This window comes from Pinus tabuliformis, chromosome 5_1, assembly GCF_031772625.1.
Source record: "Pinus tabuliformis cultivar Carrire ecotype Pingquan chromosome 5_1, CPIR1, whole genome shotgun sequence".
Taxonomy (NCBI): domain Eukaryota; kingdom Viridiplantae; phylum Streptophyta; class Pinopsida; order Pinales; family Pinaceae; genus Pinus; species Pinus tabuliformis.
In genome coordinates, this window is record NC_142305.1 from 254,589,593 (window position 1) to 254,600,039 (window position 10,447).

Here is a 10,447-nt window from a genome sequence, read left to right on the forward strand (position 1 = left end):
CTTTGTAAGAGCTCGATATTGAATTTGTTGTATCTCTGTAACCGCGGAACTCAATTCTTTGAAATCTCATATTGCAGTAGTCATTTGAGTCCTCTTTCTAACCCCACAATTCTAATCAAGATTGGATTCTTCAAGGAAGAGTTATGCCAAATCTCCCACAGTGACCTGATTATAGACTAGTTCAGTAGAGCGAACTTGTACGACGTTCCACGTGCCACTATTTCGACCTTAGTACCTGAAATGGATACAAAGAAAACTACAGGCTATCCTCTTTCTAAAACTTCTTACGAAATTTCAATCTGATGCTCAAAACAAAAGTTATGATGATTTTCCCCAGGTCACCTGTTTGGAATGTAATTCGGGAGTCTGCAAAAACCCTAACTTCCTCATATCATATCTCCGCAAATATAGCGAGACAAGCTCTGAAGTTCAGACCCAAAGTTTAGAACAATTTCGGCTCAAATGGGTTTGTTTTTTAGATTTTGAAACGTCGCAGAAAAAATTTATAATGAAAATGCCACGATGACCTGTTTGGAGCAATGAAACCCTAGAATCCAAAGCTCTGATACCAAATGTTAGGAAACCAGCTCACAAAAAGATAGAAAATATAGACCAATGCCTTAGAATTCAGCCTTTTTGAGGAGGAAACCTCCTTTACATTACAAAAATGAACAATTCTTGGATGATACAAATGACTAAACCTCCCTTCTATATATAGGAGTCTAAGGGGTCACAATATAATCAAGTCAACATAATAGTAATAACATAATGGCACAAAAATAACAATAGGAGGTTTCTATGGGGCATACTAATAACAATATGGGGACAATAAGGGCACAACAATAACAATAAGGGATACAATGACAATAGTAATGGGGGAATCACTAGTATTATAGGGGCCTAACACATTTTGACCAAACCGTTTCTCCTCGCACTTTTGCTGAAGGTGACTTGGTCCTTCTTTATGATCAAGCCAACGGTAAGTTGGGGGCAGGCAAGTTTGAACCTATGTGGCATGGGCCCTATATTGTCAAGCATGTCTTATAGAAAGGTGCTTATGAGCTATGTGATTATGAGGGAAATGCATTGTCGCAACCTCGTAATGGGTTGTATCTCAAAAAGTATTATGCGTGAAATCCATATGATAACTTTTGTAAATTAGTGTGCGTTTTGATTTTTTGGTGTGTTTGTTAACCTTGTAGACACTTTTTTTTTTTTTTTTTTTTTTTTTTTTTTTTTTTTCTGCTTACCCTATGTTCCACTCGGTTTGTAGATGTCATCAGGTCATTACATTGGTTTTGCTGATGGTGCTTGTCGTAGCAGACATAACCTCTCTTCCACAACATGGGTACTCTATGACCTTAATGGCGAGCTGATCAACTTACAAGGTATCTGCCTTGGCCGAACAAGAAAATAATATCGCTGAGTATAATGCAGGTATTGAAATTTTTTTGGACGCAGTTGCTCTTGGCATTAGGGTTTTAGTTGTTAAGTTGGATTCGCAACTCATTGTGTTAAAATTGAACAATCATACAAATTTTGCATATGTATCTACGTGTTAGATTGCTGGAAAGAAATTTTGATTACATTACATATCGACATATTCTATGTAATTTAAATACATTGACTGATGCATTAAAAAATTTTGTTCTCGATAAACATTTGCATCATTTGTAAAAATGAATCATGTTATGAACACATGTATATATATATATATATATATATATATATATATATATATATATATATATATATATATATATATATCGCGTCTGTCGGAGTGTTTACAACAAAATGTCAAAAAATAGAGTGTTATGAGACACTTGGCTTTCAAAGCCTACAAAATGTGTAAAAAACTAGAAGAGCTATCAATCTGCGCGATTCTCAAGGTAGCATGTGAATGGTATGATCACTCAACCTAGCAGTCAATGCAGTGTTGCAAAGACTCTGACTGTATGTCTCTGCCAGCGTAGTGGAACATCGTCGATGGTGGCATAATCTAGAACCCCTCGGGTGATTGCCTCCAATTTACACTCCATCTCGGCTAAGGGGTTAGTCCCTTCTTTGTAGCCACTATCAGATGGGAAGCTCATCATGCTATTAGCGACATGCCTCGTGGTCTTTCTAGTCCCACATCTGCACATTTGTCATAAATTGAGTCTTAGGTTACATTCTCATAAAAATTATAAAAACTTGAAAAAATCCAAAAAAAAAGTTTTTACCTGCGTCGGTCCACTGCTCGCTTAGTGGCAGAGGTAGATCTGGATCCCCTCTAAAATTTGTGTCAGCGTACGCATAGTCATCCACCATAATTAATTAGCATTCAAGCCATGCGAAGATCTATGGAGGGTAGTGCATATGTTGGCCTGTGCCTCCACGTGGCATGAGCAGACTCCATCTCACGAGCCTCGGATCTCGAGGGGAAGGCTGTGGTACTTTTTCCCACTGGTACTAGAAGAGCGGTATTCACTCCAAAAAGAAGGTCACTAGTATGGAACCAAACCCGAACTGTTTCAGGTGTCCGTGCTTTCCCTTGGTCATTTGGGGCTTCATGTTTGCCAAAATACCTCCACACTAGTTGAAAATGGTGGGAATCAAACAAGCAATAACGTACTTGAATTGAGACTTGGAAGCCTCGTGAAGATCTTGCGTGCCAGATACACGCGCCATGGTGAACAATTTGTTCTAGAACAAGATCATTGGTGATAGTTGTACTTTTCACCTTGCCTCCATTCATTATCTCGGCACCAGGACAATATCTATGGACCATACTACTGGTACTCTCACCTCCTTTGCGGGGTCCAAATATTTGAATGGCTTCCCCTCAACGGGACAATCTCATGGTGAGGTAAATTTCCATTTCTTCTAGTTCCATCTCCTGCCCTTTGATGATGAAGATCTCGCTCTCTACATCCTAAAGGCTAATCAGATAAGGTAATAACTCCATCTGTTACCTCTGCCCTATGGTCCGAAATAATTTCAGTAGGCCATAATCCCTCAAAGAATTTATACATGCCATATCTTGAGATTCTTAGTGATCCTCAGCCTCATGGCCTCCTTCTTTCCATTCTACGACCATATTTCTCCTACAAACAACATATAAACACATTTTAGTGCTTTTTCCATGGATAAAATTAACACTTTTTGCTTTAAAAATGAGTTTTTAATTTCTAAAAGTCGCTCTTGGTGCCATTTGCATGAATTTTTGGCTCTAGAGCAACCATCACGGGTCCGATGACCATACCATGATGGTCGCCGACTACCTAAATTTAAAAAATCCTCATTTTTAGCTTAAAATCCACCATTAAAATTACATAAAAAAGTAATGAAATGCAAGAGCAAGGATGAGGCTCTTACCTATCGTAGATGGTACATAAAATGGTGTCCCAGTTCTCCTGTAGCAGCCACTAGAAAATCAAGGAAATTAGGGCACAAAATCACTTTCAGGGCTCAGTTTGGTAAAATGGTAAAAAATGAAATTACTTTTGCCTATTTATAAGTTTTGAAAGTCATTTTGTCAAATATTTTTGTAATATTTTAATATTTTCGATATCCATGATGGGTGTGTTTCATTTGCAGTTACAGGTGCCTTCGATGTGGACAATGATCATTATTGACTGATTCTCAGTTTTATTTTATCTCTTTTTTAGACTCTATAAATAAACGAAAAAGGAACACCCCTAGAGTCATCTTTTAGCTCTTTTATGACTCTCGAAAATTGAAAAGATTGTCGAGTACTTGAAGTTTCAAACTAGCTAAATTAAATGAATTGACGTCAGATCAGTATACATTTACTCCTTTTTCAGACTGAGACTGACTATTTAGGAAAAAGGTACACCTTGGTCAACATGGTCAAGAGGTTCCCTCGGATATTGTTTTCTACCTTTTCGGGTTCGAGGGACAACTTATGAAAAGGGACATGATGGAGTTTTCTTTTTTGTTTCTTTTTCAAACTCTCTAAACATGAAAAATATGCTGAGTTATTCTTCTGTCGAACTCGTTAAAATTTTATGATGAAAGGCTTGTCACCATGACGAGACTGAGCTTCTCCTTCCTAGGGCTCGTAAAACTTACTAGGATGGATTCATTCAAAGAATGAACTTACATGACAAGCATATGCTATCCCCTTCAAGCTTGAGATAAAAATAATTGGGGTACTCGCTAGAAATAGCAGGGGAAAATGAAGATGAGACATCATTTGTATAGGCAGCATGTCACTCTTGAACATGACACTTTTCCACTCTCATGGCGGGTTTGGGATATCCTCACTTAGTCACTTGTTCTCCTGGGTTTATTTAATCCATATTGCCTCTCATTTGACTATTCCACAATGTCATCATGACCTTTAGCCCCATGATTGAGTCAGATGCTGCCACACTCCAAAGTCGTGTCACCAATATTTTCAAGAGAAGTCCAAATCTGCAGTTATTTACCTATAGATTGTTTGAGTCATTGCTAGAGTCCTAAATATTGTTCCACTTTATTCCTTGTTTCGTGTCGATGATGAGGGATTCATCATTGCCCTCCTTCGATGGGTCACTTCTTGTCGACTTCATCTCATTATCCAGGAAGATGAAATAGGAACTCCCTTTCAGTACCTTAGAGCTGGCATGCCGTAGTGGTCAGTTCTTCACATCTGACAACAGGTCTTCATCATTTGCCTTCGATTGGGTGATTCCACAAGTGTTCAACCTCAAATTCATTATCACATTTATGGATTATACTGTTGTACCTTGAGGTTCATTGTCATTATTGGTGGTTTCTCTCGTACCTATTAACGGTCCACATCATCAACCTATAATCAGGTGGTTTTCTAGCATGTTCGACTTCAACACGTTTATTCGCATGTTGGGATTCGTACATTGATCAGGTAGGGATGGAGCACAAGACCCTGAATCTTGTTTGTTATGGCTCAGGCTACATGGAGTTTTATGTTATTCATGATTGTACACATGTTTCTACTATACGAATGGATGTGACCATAACGTGAGACATAATACTTATGTTGATCCTTGTTATCTGGATGGTTGTGCCAATACCATGGATCTCTTTATATAGTCTTCATCATCTGGATGGTTGCATCCATGCCATGGATTCATGTCTTAATCTCAAATATGTATATGTATATGCATCCTTGATTTTCAAGTCTCCTGACAGTGTGTGTCCTCGTCCTTGCTAAAGCTCGTAAAGCATTTTAGCCATCACTCCTCGCTATGCCTTCATGCTTTAGGAGCATCTATTACACAGTATTTTGTCACACCTCTTGCACTTCCCTGAGACATAACGTGAAGTGCCCAAAAGATAATCATTAGATAGTGTACTCATCAATGTATACAGCTGAGATCCCCCCTTTAACTTCGACTAGAAAATATCTAGAGCTTTCCCTGAAGAAATAACTCATGAAAGCCTAAAATGAGAATCATCGCCCTTATGAAGCTCAAAATCACGATGATCACCTGTTGCACCTTGTTAAGCTAGCGATGGCACCACTCTGTTCTCTCTCATACTTGTGATGGTCTCAAAAAGGAAGTTTTTCCAAAGAGGATGAGAAGCTTCGTGATCTAGAAAGTTCCAAAGTGGTGAGATGGAGGTGGTTTTGCATAGATGAGGTCGAATCCTCCTAATTTGACCTCTTGTTCTCATCCCTATGAGCTACCTCCTTAATATATGGGCCTAATCCTATCTTTGGAGGAGGTCCAACTCCCTCTCCCAGCTTATTAATTTCTCCTCTACCTTTCCCAAATGGTTGATTAATGTCTATTTGCACTGTTATGCTGAGCTTGTGCTAGAGGCCAATCATTAGAATTGGAGGAGTGTTGAAGAGTTTCTTGGCTTGGACATGGATTACCTTCAAGGAGAGCCTTTCAACATCAAGGCTATGGTTGTAAGCTTCCCCTTTATTCTTTAAATAATAATAGAACTATTGGTTCATCTTCCCAATATATATGTGTAGGTTTTAACCCTGTATAGAAATTACCTGCATACGAATTCTAAGAAAACATAGAAAATAAAAAATGCGAGAGCATAACACATAAAACACATATACATAGAGATTTTCCCCTGGATCCCAAAATCGGGACTACCAGCTTGATTTTTCATTATGTTCATTTCAATGTTATAATACATATTTATACATGCAGAAGCATCCAATACCATGGACCAAAAACCATCATGTCCAATACCATGGATCGAAAACCATCGCGTCCAAAAAACATGTGCGAAAATCATGCACAAAACCATAGGCGGGTCTGGCCAATCTAACATAGGGTCCAAAACCAAAATTTTCTGGGGCGCTGCCCCGGACCCCATAAAGTGGGGTTACGGGTACGCCTCAAACCCCCTGTGACCCCCTCGGCTACACAATCGATGCAACGAAGGGGGGATTTGCCCCCCCTCTAACCCCCCAGTTAACTACGTGGGCTAGTTGTGGAAAGAATATAACACAACCCAACATTCTCCCACTTGTTGTTTTATTTCCACAGGGGGCCAAAAGAGAGCTTAGTCATTTTTCCAGCCCTGAAACACCCATTGTCTCTCTACACCAAGAGAACTTCTTAGAGCTCACAGATTTTGTCAATGCATCTACAATATTCTTCAAAGTGTCCACCTTTACCAGCAACACCTTTTTGTCTTGTATCATATCCCTCACAAAGTGATACTCAACATCAATGTGCTTTGTCTTTGAATGAAATGCTGGGTTCTTTGCTAAGAAAATTACACTTTGGTTATCACAGTCTATCCTTATAGCTCCCTGTACTAACCCCATACTTGAACACAATCTTTGCAACCAAACGGCTTCCTTGCTTGCATGAGTGGCTACCATGTATTCTGCCTCTCTAGTTGATAGTGCCACTAAATATTGTTTCTTACTCATCCAACTAACTGCACCTCCAAATAGGTTAAACACATACCCACTTGTAGATCTTCTCTAATCCAAATATCCAGCCCAGTCTGCATCAACAAAGCCACGAATATCCAACATTTTGTCCAATCCCGATCTTCCTTGGTAGCATAAACCATAATCACTAGTGCCACGCAAATACCTGAAAACCCACTTCACTGTTGTTCAATTCTCCTTCCCTGGTTTTGACATAAACCTGCTTAATACTCCCACTGCATGTGCAATGTTTGGTCTAGTACAGACCATTGCATACATCAGGCTATCGACTGCACTTGCATATGGAACACGAGACATGTCCTCTTCCTCTTCTTGTGTCTTGGGACACTGTTCAACAGATAACCTCACACCTACAGGAATAGGAACCTTCACCGGTTTACTATCTTGCATATTAAACCTCTGCAGTATTGTCTCAACATACTTCCTTTGGTTTAACCAGAGCTTCCTCTTTGCCCAATCTCCATGCACAAAATACAGTTTGTAGCACCAAGATCTTTCATGTCGAATTTGGAGGACAATTAGGTCTTCAAATCCTGGATAATTTCTTTGTCATTTCCGACCAGAAACATATCATCCACATACAAGACCAGATAAATAACACGGTCACCAATTAATTTAAAATACACACAATGATCTACTTTGCTTCTGGTGAAGCCAAGTCCCCGTATAAATGTATCAAATTTGTAATACCACATCATTGGTGACCATTTTAACCCATACAGAGACTTCTTTAACTTGCATACCAGTTCTTTCTTACCCTTCACTGCAAAGCCTTCAAGTTGCTTCATGTATATTTCCTCTTCCAGATCCCCGTGAAGAAATGTTGTCTTCACATCCATCTATTCTACCTCAAAATCAAAAGCAGTAGCAACAGATAAAAGTAATCTAATAGAAGTTACCTTGGCAATAGGAGAAAAAAATATCACCAAAATCAATTCCCGACACCTGGGAATAACCTTTTGCTACCAACCGAGCTTTGTATTTCTCCGCCTTTCCTTCTGCATTTGTCTTCTTCTTGAACACCCATTTGCTGCCAAGGGGTTTCCTTCCAGCCGACAACTCCACCAGATACCAAGCCTCATTTTTGTGCAAAGATGCCATTTCCAACCATGGCCTCTTTCCAGAGTTTTCCATCCTTTGAATCTACTGCTTCCTTCACAGTTCTAGGATCATCGTCAATAATAGATAAAGAAAAATTTGAACAAAAAGCAGATGGAATATACCTTTTTGGCTGCCAGAGTTTGTGGCTCTTCATCTTCTGATTCCTCCTCTGCTGTAGAGTCTGATTCTTCCTCAATTAGCTCAAACTCTATCTTCTCAGGTTCCTTTGGTTGGACATCTTGTTTAATAACATCTTTTACCTCTTTGAACACCACATCTTGGTTGTACACAACCTTTCGTGTGACTGGGTTCCAAAGCTTATATCCCTTTAAACCATCCTTATACCCAATAAAGATGCACTTTTCAGATTTACTATCCAAGTTGGTTCGTTTCTCCTTTGGAGCATGTACATATGCATCACATCCAAATACCCTCAGATGTGAAAGAGAGGGTTTCTTACCAATCCATAACTCTTGTGGAGTCTTATCCTCCAACGCTGATGAAGGTGATTTGTTGACCAGGTAACATGTTGTCTCCACCACCCCTGCGTAGAATTCCTGTCCTAACCCGACACCATTGAGCATGCTTCTTGCCCTTTCCATCAACGTCTTACTCATTCTTTCTGCAACTCATTTTGCTGAGGTGTATATGGAGTATTCTTCTGCCATGCTGTTACACTAAAATTTTTCACCATGACTATTTGCAGTCAGTATGGCTCCATCAATAACCATACTGTCCTCCTTGGCAAGTCTTATACCTCTGATCCTCATGTCAAACTCCAAAAAAGAGAGAAAGCCTTTAAAACATCAATATAACTCTAGTTCCGCACTTTCTCTTGCTCTTACCTGCGGGCACGCACCTCAAGTACATAATACCTGCGTACTTGTACGCTCTGTCTGTAAAGGGGTGGGTGCGTACCCCTGTAAAAGTCAAAAGGCGCAAGTTTTACTTCAAAAAACTTACTTGCGGTCGATTCTAGAGCATTCTAGAAGATGGTTTGACGTGGATTGAGCGCCTCCAGATGGTTCATGCATCCCAATGAAAGAGGAACTTATCCCATGAAGAGGGGAGCTATCCCTTTGAAAGAGGGGCTTATTCCATTGATGGTGGACCTGTTTAACTTCCTCCAAAGCATTATAAATATAGGCATTGGGCCAGAGGCAAGGGAGGTTGAAAGCTGAACATTCCTAAGGGTAGATGCTGCTGAAATTAGGACTCCCTTATAGAGCTTGAGAGGAGAGATCACATTCCTTTCTTAGCTTCATTTGGAAGTGGGTGAGCTGATCAAAGTAGAGTAGAACTCTTGCTGGACCCTGGGAGGGACCTGCACAACACCAAGGCACTGGTTGTAAGGTTTCTTTTGTTTCCAATTAATACAATTAAGTTCATTTTTCTCAACAAGTTGTTATATATAATTTGTTTCATAAACTCCTTGGTCTTTATGATGAATATGTTTTATTATATGAGTTATTCAGGTGCTATGTAATCGTTTTCTTGTTTGTGTATGCAGGCTTCAAGGAGAGGAGCTCATCTGGATCCAAGAGGCTTGGCCCCTACAAACAACGTTGGACTGAAGGTAAGCCTTAAACACCTGGTTGCTTTTATTTTAAATGCATATTTAGGGAAAGATAGTGCTTGATTGTTTTGTTTGTCACTAGAAACGCCTTAGTTTCTAGGGAGGTCGGTTTTGTCCGCAAAATTGACTCTTTCCGCATGACAAAATGGCGACCATACTGGGGAATCCATGGATTTGATTGATTTCTCTTTTGATTGATACTTTGATTTGAGAAACGTTGATTTTTTTCTGTTTTTGACTTGATGATTGTGGGATTGGGTGAATTTAGTTAATTTTGAGTTAGTTTTTATTTTTCATAGTTTTGGTAGAGGTACGCACCCTCTGAGTTAAGCACAGTGCGTACCTGTACACACTTTTTCTTTGTGCACAGAGCGTGACCGCACTTGTGTAAACAGGCTGCCTGCGTACCCTGTCAAAATTTTGAGAAATTTTAAATTTTCTTCTTTTTATCAGTTTAGAATTTGTTTATAGGTTTTTAGCCACTGCCCAGACCTGCATGTGACTTGTCAGAAACTTTCCTTGGTTAATTTCATTGGCATTCCTGCTTTAAGCTTTTATCAATTGGGTGTTTTGAGTCTCTTTTTTGAGAAATTCTTAATTTGATTTCCTTTGGTCATTACTTGGAGGTTTGTCTCAGTCTTTTCACAATTTTGCATCTTTTTGCTTTTGTTTTTGCAAAAAAATTTCCCCCTCATTCGCCGGGGGGGCTAAATTGTGTATGAGTGTTAATCGCCTTTGAGTGTTTTTATTTTTGATCTTTGGAACTCTCACCCAATTTTATCGAATTGCACTTGATTGGTTCTTAGATTACATTAGAATCATCTTGTGTTTGAGAATTCTCTTGCATAGATCACATTTGCATAATTAGAATT